This window comes from Lissotriton helveticus, chromosome 6 (genome assembly GCF_964261635.1).
Source record: "Lissotriton helveticus chromosome 6, aLisHel1.1, whole genome shotgun sequence".
NCBI classification, from domain to species: Eukaryota; Metazoa; Chordata; class Amphibia; order Caudata; family Salamandridae; genus Lissotriton; species Lissotriton helveticus.
In genome coordinates, this window is record NC_136067.1 from 1,331,591,732 (window position 1) to 1,331,604,492 (window position 12,761).

Consider the following 12,761-nt stretch of genomic DNA (forward strand, 5'->3'; position numbering starts at 1 on the left):
CAATTTGTCTTCAGCAGAGCAAAAGGTATGCACTCCAGAGTCTGCAGCTATCAAAAGCACAGAAATGCTGTAATTCTTCACACATATCTCTCATGTCACCCAATCAAAACTCTTCCCTCACTTTTTTTCAAATAAAACCCTTCCCCCCTCTGCCATTTCATGCCTTTTCTGCATGGCAACCACCTCTTGGAAGACGTCTGGTGTTTGCAAGTTCACACAACAATGTTGCAATTGAACTCTGAACTCTCAGTGCACCTGCATATCCAGTGCATTCTTTCATTTAATGATTTTTTATTGACCATTCAAAATACATCTTTCAAATAACTCATCCATGCACCCTAACTTTCTGTTTTCAGCAATCAAAATCCACCAATCACTGTTACTGCTTCATGAACACAGAAACTCCACAGTTTTTTTCATTTTAAACTCTCATGTTTTCAACTGCCATTTCATTGCCACACTTCATCTGACTGCAGGAGAACCTTCTCTCACCATGTTTTCTGTCTGGATTGTTGGACATAGTTATATCCACTGGGCTCACAGGTATGCTGAGAACAGAAAATTACCTAACCTCAATTTACAAGATGTGGAAATTAAGTGGTTTGGCCACAGAGGATTAAAATGTCACCAATTGATACCATTGGTGAAAACCTTTATGCATTTGCCCAAACCTGACCTGTTAATTGTGCACTGTGGAGGTAATGATTTGGGCACTTTGACTGGGGTAGGTCTGGAAATGCTTTTAAAGGACACCTTTGAGCAATTAATGGCACTTTTTCCTCAGACTGCCTTGGTATATTCAAATATATGCCAAAGACAGAAATGGAGGTGGTCAAACCAATTTTGTCCACAAATTGAGAAGTCGAGGAAGCATGTAAACAAATCTGTTTCAGCTTACATGAGAGACCATGGAATGGGCTCCATGTACAACAATAACTTGCGGTACTACATGCAAGATATCTACAGAGGAGATGGAGTTCACTTCTCAGATGAGGGCAACAGAATTTTCACTCTGAATTTAAGACTGTGCATTGGTACCTACTTATAAGTACCTAAATGTACCATAAACCCAAAAGCTCTTCTCAGAGCTACCCTACATCTGATCACTCACAATTATTATTTTACTCTAACTTTTTTCACTAATTTTCAACAAAGTACGCTCCCCGGGGCGCTACCCGGTACGCGAACCGGGAGCTAACCTCGCGAATTTTTTTTAAAAAATGGTTTTTTTTCGCACCTATAAGCCTCCTCAGCCACCCTCACAAAACCTAGGGGGTCAAGATAAGTCTACCGTGCCCCCTTCTACCCATTCTGAACATTATTTGCCCTCCATTTTGTATCTTAATTCGACCGAAACACAAAATGGTGGACTCCCGTAACGCTTAAGGTTCGCGAACCGGGGCGCTCAACGGTTCGCGTACCGGGTCGCTCCCTGGGAAGCGCACCATCAAAAAAGGTGGGAAAGTAGTTTACAGAAAAGCCACTGGAGACAATTTCACCAAATATAGATTAGCTCATACTACATACCAATCCCTACCATTTTCACAAATTTGATTGGAATTCCATTTAGCCTGTAGACCTCTCTAAATACCCTGAGGTAAATTACTTCTCAAAACACATCTGAAGTGTTGGAATTGACAACCAATTAAAATGTTACTTTCATTTTCTACTTTTTTTACCTGACATTTGATTGGTTATGTACCTGAATATATATAAAAGAAGAGAATGAAACACAGCCATTTTGACTACTACTTCCTGGTGTACATTTCAATTGGATTTTCACTAATCACTTCAACTTCTTTCTAAAGGTAAGTTGTTATTTTAAAAACTGAACTATATTGTGCACTATCAGTTAATATGGTAAACTTTTTCTGATAGTTATATACTATCCCTCTGTAGTAGTTATAGATTTAGATAGACTTCTCTGTTATAGTTATGGATGGAGTTAGGCTTCTCTTTTATAATTATGAATTTACTTACGTTAAATCACATACACTTTTTTATATTCCTACTTCCACTCTGATACTATACACTGCCCAAAGATAAATTCTCTGTTAAAAAATGCCTATCTAAAATTAATCCCAACAGTGCCCTATCTCTACTAATATATATTTTTTTTATCCAAATTTCAGGCAACATGGAAGGCGAACAGAAAGTTTCATTTCAAATTGTCCTGCAACAGAGCAGCCAAGAATTAATTGATCCAAATTATATAGAATTTATGGATGAAACTTGGGACCAAGAACTACTGCAATGTGTGCAAGCAGTGGATGACCTCCTTCAAAATGAGGACATTTTACACCCTCATAGATTACAAGCTATGTTCAATGAAAATGACGACATTTCAGACAGTGAAATGTTAGAAATGTTATTAAATTTTGAAACACAATCACAATAATAAATAATTGCTTGAAAAATAAAAAAATAAAAAATAATCAACAAAACCAACAATCAATTAACATACAGTATTTGAAAAGTCTATCATTCATTTTTCATTGCAGTACGCTGCCCAGAACGCTTCCCGGTTCGCGGACCGGGCGCTACCCACGCAAAAAAACAAAAAAAAAATTATTATTTTTTTGCCCCGCGGGGCCCTTTTAAAACGTCCACATTAAACCTAGGGGGTCAGGGAGGATCTAGTATACCCCCTTATGGTTATTTCCCCCTTTGTTTTGGCCTCCTCTTGTCTCTCAATCCTACCGAGAGACAAGATGGCGGCCGCTCCGGACTGTTTAGAATGTTGACAGACACCGGAGAACCAATCAGCTTCGCTACGCGAAGTTCCGGTACGCGTAAGGTCCGCGAACCGGGGCGCTGCCCGGAGCGCGCTTACAGATATATATCTTATTTTAAACGTTAATTTCTCAAAATCCACTGGAGCACATATATTGAGACCTACAAAAGGCACATCGGGCTACCAGTCCCTACAATTTTGCCAAGTTTCGTGTAAATCCATTCAGCCGTTCAGGCTAAAAGTGAGGCCAACCGCCCTATGGAAAACTCAATGTTAAAAACACGTTTTGGGACCCCCCTTTTTTCTCGACCCCCCCGGACGAACCCCCCCAACTTTCCAGGGGCTGCTCAGAAACAAAATGTTCCATTTTCCAGAAAATTTCAGCCAATTCCGTCCACAAACGCCAAAGTTATTAGACATAGAATTTTCAAAAATCCCATAGGGAAAAAATCCTAACTATATATACCTACTGGCGACCGCCAGTAGGTAATATATATATAAATGTATATATTTTCATATATGTGTTTTTATGTGTACCTTATACATGTCTGTTTATATGTTTGTATTTAACAGCCCTGAAGAAGTCCCTTTCTGGGACGAAACGCGTCGGCTGTATGGTGCTTCATTTTTCTATTGAAATAAAGAAATCAAATCGAGGAGCTTTCATTTCTGTGACTTATTGGAATTATATATTATATTGATTTGTCTCATGCTAAATGCTGTGGTGCACCTGTGCTGTCTTGTTTAATTGACTAAGTTCCCTAGGGAACAGGCACTGTTACAGTGGGTGCTATTCAGTGTGCACATGAACCCCTGTGAACTCAGTAGGGGTACCAATCATCATATGAGGCTACTTTATGTTAGGTGCTGACTCTAAGAAGGTTCCACTGTTAGGTCTCCTTACCTCCAAACCATCTAAGAGTGTCTACTTCAATTTAACGAGGCCCTTACTGATGTACGTGTGGTTACCTGGGTGAAGCCAGGTTATTGTCCCCCAGTTAATAGACATAGGCCCACGGGGATCTGGATTTTCGATTGAAACACCACACTCTGGAGAGCTGGTGGTACATGCATCCATGAGCCGCCTTAAATCGAATTAGCTTGAGACAGAGCTTAGTGAGCCTCATAAGTTCATCTTTGTAAAAGCAATGAAAAGATCTTTACAAAAAAATGCTTCGACTTCTTGCAAGACTTACCTAAAGAAATCCTGGGTGGCAGCGATGACCTGTCTGAGAGGTACTGACAGCGGTGCCGTGATCTCCCTTGCGAACAGGACCTGGAGTAGTGCAGAGTTATGTGGCAAGCAACCAGATGCTTCGTGGGCAGTCTGCGGGTGACTCATGGTTTTATGGCCCTGCAATCCGAGCAGGACTTGGAGTCATGGTCACGCTCCAGGCACTGCAGACACCAAGTGGTTGTTTGTTATTAGATATTATCCTTTTAAATAGAATCCCACAGCAGTCCCACTCCCGGAGGAAGGTGTCCACCCATTTATACCAAAAATTCCTGTAGGACAGTGCGCACAAAGTGGCCCTCCCTCCTCATTTCAGAGTCCTAGTAATAATGATTTGCGAAAGTGTGGAGGGAGGCCCAAGTCGCTGCCTTACAAATGTCCAATACAGGTACACCTCTGGCCAAAGCAGAAGTTGATGACTTGGCTCTGGAATAATGAGCTCTAATACCTTCAGGAGGCTCCTTACCAGCCAGGGCGTAGCAGATCTTGATGCACAAGATGATCCTCCTGGAAAGTGTGTGCACAGCCTTGCCCTTCATGCGTCCAACGTAGCCCAAAAAAAGCTGATTGTCCATTCGCAAGTCTTTAGTCCTATCCAAATAAAAGCTCACTGCTCTTTTTGGATCCAGTCGGTGAAGACTCTCCTCCTCCTCCTTGGAAGGATGAGGGGAAGGATAAAATACAGGAAGAGTAATGGAATGTCCTAGATGGAAAGTAGTAACCACCTGAGGCAGAAAAGCAGCCCTGGTCCTGAGGACCACCCTTTCAGCGTGTATGGTCAAAACCGGGGGCTTGGAACTGAGAGCCTGAAGCTCACTCACCCTCCTGGCTGAGGTAATAGCCACAACAAAGACCTTCTTAAAAGACAGTAGTCTCAAAGGACAACTATGTAAAGGTTCAAACGGGGAGCCCATCAAGAAAGTCAAAACAAGATTTAAATCCCATTGAGGCATAACAAAGGGAAAGTCGGAAACCTATTGGTAAGGCCTTTCATAAATCTCAAAACAATGGGAGATTTAAACAAAGACGGCTAATCCAGCAAACAAAGAAACACGGACAGATAGGCTTTAACAGTGGCCACAGTACAACCCTGCTGAGCCAAGAAAAGTGAAAACTAAAGAACATCTGACAAGTGGGCCTTTAAAGGATCAATGGATCTCTCTCCACACCATTTAACAAACCTAGACCACCTATAGGAGTAAATAGACTTAGTGGAGTGTCGCCTGGATGATAAAATAACATCCACCACATTTGGCGGGAGAGAGAAGGAACTTAGGTTGCCCAGTGTAATCTCCAGGCATGAAGGTGCAGGCTCTGGAGGTGGGGGTGTAGAACCTACCTCTGCGACTGCGAGAGGAGGTCTGCCCTGAAAGGGAGACGGAGCGGAGGGTGCGATGAGTAGTGAAGTAGATCTGTGTACCACACCCTTCTAGGCCAATCCGGGGTGATCAATATAACTTGAGCCCGGTCTTGGCGAATCTTCCTCCGAACCCCAGGAATCAAGGGTATGGGCGGAAACGGGTAAAGGAGTGGCGCGCTCCAATTCATTTGAAACGCATCCCCCAATGCTCCCTGCATCGGATACTGGAGACTGCAGAACAACGGGCAGTGCACGTTCTCGTGAGTGGCAAATAGGTCCAACCGAGGAGACCCCCACATCTGGAAGATGTGATGAACCACCTCTGGATGAAGCCGCCACTCATGATCAGCCGAGTAATGCCGACTGAGACTGTTGGCACGAACATTCAGCACACCGCTAGATGATTTGAAAACACACAAATCTGATGGTTCTGAGCCCAGGACCAGAGTCGCAGAGCCTCTCGACAGAGACGATACGACCCTACACCTCCCTGTTTGTTGACTTACCACATTGTGGTAGTGAAAATATATACAATTGGTGGTAGCAATCCCAAAAGGGACAAACCGCACCTCAAGATGAAAAGCAAGTATAATTTTTGAATGATATTAGCGTGAATATTTGTTCAACAATGTAAGAAAGTTGAGGTGCTAAAATAACTAGTAGCACCAACTACCACATGGTTCTGTGGGCAAGTCACAAGAACATGAACATAAACAATTAAAGAATACAGTTATAGCACACCCTTAATTAGTCGCAATGAATTCCATTAGAACTTATAGGAATATATCACGACAATATATGTAAAAATCTTAGAGTTCAAAGGCGAATCACACAAAGGTTCTAAAGGACTTTCCACAAAAGATGAAAAAAAATCTTTATTTGTGTACGGCAAATTCCCAGCAATTATTGAAGCCTAATTAAGGGTGTGCTATAACTGTATTCTTTAATTGCACATTGCGGTAGTGTTGTCTGTCAGGACTTGAACCGATTGACCGCAAAGGTAAGGAAGCAAAGCCTTTAGTGCCAAACGTATCGTCCGCAATTCCAGAAGGTTGATTTGAAGCAACCTTTCCTCTAGAGACCAAAGACGCTTGACCTCCAGATCCCCAGATGAGCAACCCACCGTAAAGTGGAGGCGTCCGTGATCACTGTGGCCACCGGTGAGGAGGCTGAAAGGGCTTTCCTTGAGACAGATTGCCCTGCACACTCAACCAAGTCAGCTCTGCTGCAGCCTCTCTGGAGATTCTGACTGACTCCCTGAGAGCTCCGTTGTGTTGATACCACTGCCTGCGGAGGCACCACTGGAGTGCCCTCATGTGCCAGCGTGCATGGTTGACCAACAGAATGCAGGAAGCGAACAGACCGAGCAGGTCAAAGGACCTTCAGGACTGGAACAACCGCTCCATTGTGAAACAAAGGAATAACTTCCTGAATGTCGAAAATTCTCTGAGGAAATGGAAAAGCTGAACACACAGTAGTATCCAGTACCGCCCCTATGAACAGGTTGTGCTGAGAAGGCACCAGGTGAGATTTGGGCACATTTATTGAAAAACCCAAGTTGAACAACAGTTGAGCTGTCACTCCGCCTTGAGCAGCCAGTTGTCCAGGTAAGGGAAAACCGGGATCCCTGACCTCCTGAAATGAGCTGCCACCACTACCTTCACCTTTGTGAAGACTCGAGGTGCAGTAGTAAGACCAACCGGTAGGACCGCAAACTGGTAGTGCTGCGACCCTACCGTAAAACGGAGATACTTCCTGTGCGACTTATGGATGGGGATGTGAAAATACGCATTCTGTAAATCGATCAGCACCATCCAGTCCTCTTTCTGCAGCGCCAGAAGAACCTGAGCAAGGTTCAGCAGCTTGAATTTCTCCTATTTGAGGTAAAAATTCAATACCCTGAGGTCCAGGATCGGATGTAACCTGCCATCCTTTTTGGGGATCAGGAAATACCGGGAGTAGCATCCCTGACCCCCTTCCTGCTCCAAAACCACCTCTATCGCAACTTTTTGTAATAAAGCAAGGACCTCCTTCTGTAGAAGAAGTACATGGTCCTCTGAACAGAAACCTTGGCAAGGAGGGTAAGGAGGAGGATATTCCCGAAAGGTAAGGGCGTACCCATTCTCTACAAGGTTTAAAACCCAAAGGTCTGACGTGACCGATTTCCCACCCTGTAGAAAGTGAGACAGGGCTGCTTTCCTGCGTTGCCAGAAGGAGCAGGAGAGTTAGAAGAGGAGGAGGAGAGATTGCGGGGCGACCCCTGCTTCTTCCTCTATAGGACTTATAAAGAGGATTTTGCTGCTGTTGTTGTTGATGCTGTCGCAAGCTACGAAAGGAAGACCTTCCAAACCCTCAATACTTCTTATATCCAAACCCCCTTGACTGGGTTTATAATCCTAAGGATTTTGCTGTGGCTTTGCTATCTTTGAACCTCTGAAGAGCAGAATCAGCCTTCTCCCCGAAAAGTTTTGAACCATCAAAGGGCAAATCAAGAAGGGTAGCCTGTACGTCTGGGGAAAAACCAGAGGATCTAAGCCAAGCCTGTCTCCTGGTAACTATGGAGGAGCTCATAACCCTGGCCACCGAATCAGCTGTATCCAGGCCAGACTGAATAACCTGTCGAGCAGCAGCCTGAGCATCTGACAGTACCTCCATAAAATTTCACCTCTCTTCATCAGGCAACTTGGGCGCCAATTGCTTAGCCGAATCCATCAATGCATATATGTAACGTCCCAACAAACAGGTAGCATTGGTTGATTTTAGTGCCATGCTAGAGGAAGAAAAGACCTTCTTAGCCAATTGTTCCAGCTTTTTAGAGTCCATGTCGGCAGGAGCCTGAGGAAAAGTGCCTGAAGATTGTTTAGAACAGGACGCCTGTACCACCAAACTTTCCGGAGACGGATGTGTAGAAAGAAAGGGAGAGTCTCCTGGAGCAGACCTATATCTCCTTGCCACAGATTTAGATGCAGCAGGAAAAGAGAGCGGTTTACGCCACACTTCCAGTATAGGCTCAGTTAAAGCTTCATTAAAAGGCAACAACGGCTCAACTATCGAAGATGGCAAATGCAAAACTTCTGTGACCAAATTTGGCTTATATTCTGCTGTAGGTAGTATCTGAAAGAGACACGTTAGTAATAGATTCCTTACCTTAGAATATCCCCAGGCGTCAGACTAGATCCAGAGTTTTTCGTCAGCAGTACCCCTGCATGTCGGTAGGTGGTGGTGTGCGCGTCCGTCGCTGGCGTCGTAAGCGCCGAGATGATGTCACGGAGACTACTTAGGCGCCACCCATGCGCACTGACGTCAATTCTTTCTTTTTCCGCGCCAGCAAGCGCAGATCTGGTTAGAGCATGTACCCTAGACACTTTTTGACTAACTTTTTTGAGACTTTTGTCTCTACTTCTTTTGAGTTTTTGACTCCTGGTGCCACGTAGGGATGCCTGGGTTTAAATCCTGCGGGGCCTGTCACGGTACAATGTCGGTGGCTGACCCCCAAGGCGTCTGTCTCTACTGTCTGGAGTGCAACCATGACTCCCAGTCATGTTCCCACTGTATGGCCATGGCTCCGAAGGCTTTGCGGGAGCGGTCCAGAAAGCTGCTGAGGACAGGCAGTTGTCTCCGCGCCGTTCGAGGTCCAGGGGTCGCTCAAGGGACCGACCGTGGAGCCATCATCTTCGCTCCTCGGGGTCAAAGTCTTCATCCTTGGAATCGGGTAAGAGACATCATAAGAAAAAGTGGAAGAAGCGTGTTTGCTCTCTGACGTCCCCCCTTCGGTCTCTGGATGCGGACGAGGGGGCCAGGGGTCCTTCCCCTGTGGCTTCGTTGGGAGCCTGAGAGTCCCGCTGCCTACCCTTTCTATCCGGGTCCGTCAGCGACTCAGGCCCAGGTTCAAGAGTTTCTTTCTGCCATAGACCGCCTTTTCAGGCCTAGAGCTCCCGCCGGCGTGCCTTCGTGCACCGCAGTCCCTATTGAGGGCCCTTGCTTGCCACCGGCGCTGCCGGGGGCTCCAGCCCCTGGTGCTGCAAGATCCTCCGCCGGCGGCTCCCGTGCCACAGGGTCCTCCGCCGGCGGCTCCAGCCCCGGCCACCCTGCGGCTCTGTTTCCCGGCGCCGTAATGGGTTCTGTTCGTCCCACCTTTGCCTTGCCCGAGTTTCCGGGTAATTTTGCTCCGGCTTGGGACCCTAATTGGGACATGAAGCCGGATCGGCACCGACCGGCGCCGTTCCTGATGCCGTTGCAGCATTTGTTTTCCCCTGTGCCTCCCCTGTCCCTGCCACATTTGCCTCAGGAGGTGGAGGAGGGGGATGACTTGGAGGGGTCGGAGGACCCTCTTGCACTGCAGTGCGAGTCTGAACATGAGTGGGCGGAGGACTCGGAGGATGCAGGTGTCCTTGACCTCTCCTCTGAGCCTGGGTTTGTGTCTCCTCCCACTGTCATGGAGGAAGGTGCCACATACACGGTGGTGCTCTGTAGAGCAGCTGAGGCTCTTGACCTTGTTCTGCCTACTGTTACCCTCAAAACAAACCTCCTTACTGAAGTGCTTCAGCCGGCAGCAAGTTCTATGGAACCTCTGCTTCTGTTCAATGAGGCCTTGACGGATGTTTTGATGGGCACCTGGTCTAGACCAGCCACAGGGGTTCCAGTGGATAAAAACGTGTCCATGTACCCGGCACCAGGTGGCCCTGCCTTTTTAACAAATCATCCCCCGGAGAGCCTGGTCATTCAGGCCTCCACTTCCCAAAGGCATTCTCTACTGCTCCGCCGGATAAGGAATCGAAGAAACTGGAGCAGTTTGGCAGTAAGTTTGCCAGCCTGGGGCTACGGTCAGTCAACACCGCATGCCTCTTGGGCCGCGACTCTCATACTGTGTGGGACTTGGTGGCGCAAGCTCTGCCCCAGTGCCCGGAGGAGGTTCGGGCTGTACTTTTCCAAGCTGTTGCGGAGGGGAAGGATGCCGCTAAGTTCGCCATTCAGTGTGGGCTGGACACCGCAGACTCTTTGGGGAGAGCCATCTGCACGACGGTGACCTTGCATCGCCATGCCTGGCTGTGGTCCACAGGGTTTTCAGGGGATGTCCAGAGTTCCCTCATGGACATGCCTTTTGATGGTACTCACCTCTTTGGCGATAGGGCAGACAGTGCGCTGTAGCGTTTCAAGGACTCTCGGGCTACGGCCAAGTCCTTGGGTCTCTCCACCACACGCCCGGCCACGTCTACCTTTCATTCCTTTTGTGGCCATGGAAGGGGCTCCATTACACATTCGTTCAGTCAGAAGCCTGCGCAGAAGCAAACTCAGCGCGGCCGCAGGCGTGGTGGCCGATGTGGCGGCACAGGGGGTCAGCGTGCGGGTCAGTCCACCTCCGCTACCACAGCATCCGCCTCAAAGCCTTCCTAGTCCAAGCTTTGGGGTGCAACCCACGCCAGTGAGCGGCAGGATTCAGCAGCACCTCCCCCACTGGCGCTCTGTCACTTCGGACCGGTGGGTGCTGCAAATCATCAGAAGGGGCTACTCCCTCCCCTTCGAGTCTACCCCCCCAGCCATGCCATCTCAGTTCCACCCCATGTCGGGGGGGTCGCTTTGCGCTTCTCCGACAGGAAGTCACTGCCCTCTTGGCCAAGGGGGCCATTGAGTGCGTTCCTGGGCCAGAAGTAGGACTTGGTTGTTATTCCCACTACTTTCTGGTCCCCAAAAAGGAGAAAGGGGGCCTGCACCCCATCTTGGACCTCAGGAACGTCAATCGCTTCCTCCGGAAGGAGAAGTTCAAGATGTTGACTCTGGCTCAGGTCTTAGCTGCCCTAGACCCTGGAGACTGGATGGTAGCCTTGAACTTGCAGGACGCATATTTATACATCACCGTCCTGCCGGCCCACCAGCGTTACCTGCTGTTCACGGAAGGCCAGGAGCATTTTCAGTGTGCCGTGCTCCCCTTCGGCCTTACCAGCGCACCTCGGGTGTTCACGAAAGTGATGACGGTGGTCGCAGCTCATCTGCACAGGTCAAGGGTGTCAGTCTTCCCCTACCTCGATGACTGGTTGTTGAAGGCGGGCTCGCCCCAGGCAGTCATCACCCACCTTCACACTACGGCCGACCTCCTGCATTTACTGGGGCTAACCATCAACGTGCCGAAGTCGCACCTGAGTCCCTCTCAGAAGCTCACCTTCATCGGAGCAGTTCCGGATTCAATGCAGTTTCGGGTTTATCCTCCCGAGCAGTGATTCCGGGATATTGAGGCTATGATTCCGATCTTTCAGCCTCTATCCCCGGTTTCAGTCAGGATGACCCTCCGGCTCCTGGGCCTAATGGCCTCCTGCATCCTGCTGGTGCAACATGCCAGATGGCATATGCGGGCTCTGCAGTGGGACCTGAAGTTCCAGTGGGCACAGCATCAGGGCAACCTGTCCGATCATGTCCAGATCTCGGAGGGCAGTGCACGACAATTGCAGTGGTGGCTCACAAATCGCGATTGGGTCAATGGCAGATCCCTCTCCCTTCCCCCAACGGGAGCACACAGTGGTGACGAATACGTCCTTCCTGGAATGGGGAGGCCACTTGGGAGAGGCGGAGGTCAGAGGCCTCTGGCGGAGTCCCGGCTCCATATCAACCTTTTGGGGCTTCGGGCGATACGTCTGGCACTGAAGGCATTCCTGTAGGAGAGTGGGGTCTGCAATCCTATGGTCACCCCAGATTTTTGCTTTTTGCTTCACTGGTTTACGACTTTCCCTGGCTGTGGGCCTGCTAATCAGACCCACAGCCTAGCTGTTCTCTCTCTAAATTGACAAGCATGTACTTTAGGTGCATTTACCAATTGGTACTGGGCCACCTTATCAGTCTCTGTACACAGGGCATAGGTCTACCCAGGGCCTACCAGGGGCTGAAGCATGTATTATGCCACCCCTGGCTGGCCATCTAAATCTGACACAACTGGCTGCATGACAGCTGGGGCAAGGTGGTGTAAACACCCTTTGCTATAGATATAGTATACCTATATCTAACCCTAAAATGGACACATAGATTCCTATCAGTCACTCCTATGGAAGGCCTTATCAATCCTGAAGGCAGAGTGCTTGGAATTATGTGAGACGGTGCTCTGGCATGAGCTGAGCCCGTTTGCAGCTTGCGGAACCAAGTCCTAATAGCTGTTCCATGATAACGCTATACCATATACTCTTAAGTGCATTATCAACCTCGCGGTTAAATGCTAACTCTGGTATAACATTATCAAAACATGTCGAGTAAGGTGTCATACGATTTGGAATACTACCCCCTCGCCAATTCTGGCGACGGGGGTAGCATTCCACCCTTCTAGAGGGACACGACATGTATGCAACTGTGAACCCCGGTTAAAGTTAACTTGAGCCTCAGCATCACAAAATGGATGCTGCCACCACAGACACAAGTCTGACCTCCTGCTGCTGGGAGTCCTTCCAGCGAGG